Below are 393 nucleotides of genomic sequence, written 5' to 3'. Positions count from 1 at the left end.
TTTGCTGAGAATCACATCAGAAGCCACATCAGAGAAATCTCAGGAACAAGACTGCCAAATGTGAGATGCATCTGGAGAAAACCAATGACCACACCAATGTATTGAGGTGGAAGGAGCATCTACACAAAGAATTACAGGAAAATGAGTAAAGCCAAGAGCAGGAGAGGTGGCTCTCCCCAGGAAAGAGCATGCAACTTTGTTGTTCAGTGTCAAATTGTGAGTCCTGGAAATACACATATGAGTGACATTACATAGACTCAACAGGTTCTACTTGGGAATACACCAACCCACACACACACACACACACACACACACACACACACATACACACACACACACACACACAAATACATATATGAATGCAATAGCAATGAGTGGAACAAGTGTCGATGA

This window comes from Mastomys coucha, unplaced genomic scaffold, assembly GCF_008632895.1.
Source record: "Mastomys coucha isolate ucsf_1 unplaced genomic scaffold, UCSF_Mcou_1 pScaffold5, whole genome shotgun sequence".
Taxonomy (NCBI): Eukaryota; Metazoa; Chordata; class Mammalia; order Rodentia; family Muridae; genus Mastomys; species Mastomys coucha.
Note: the sequence above shows the minus strand (reverse complement) of the source record.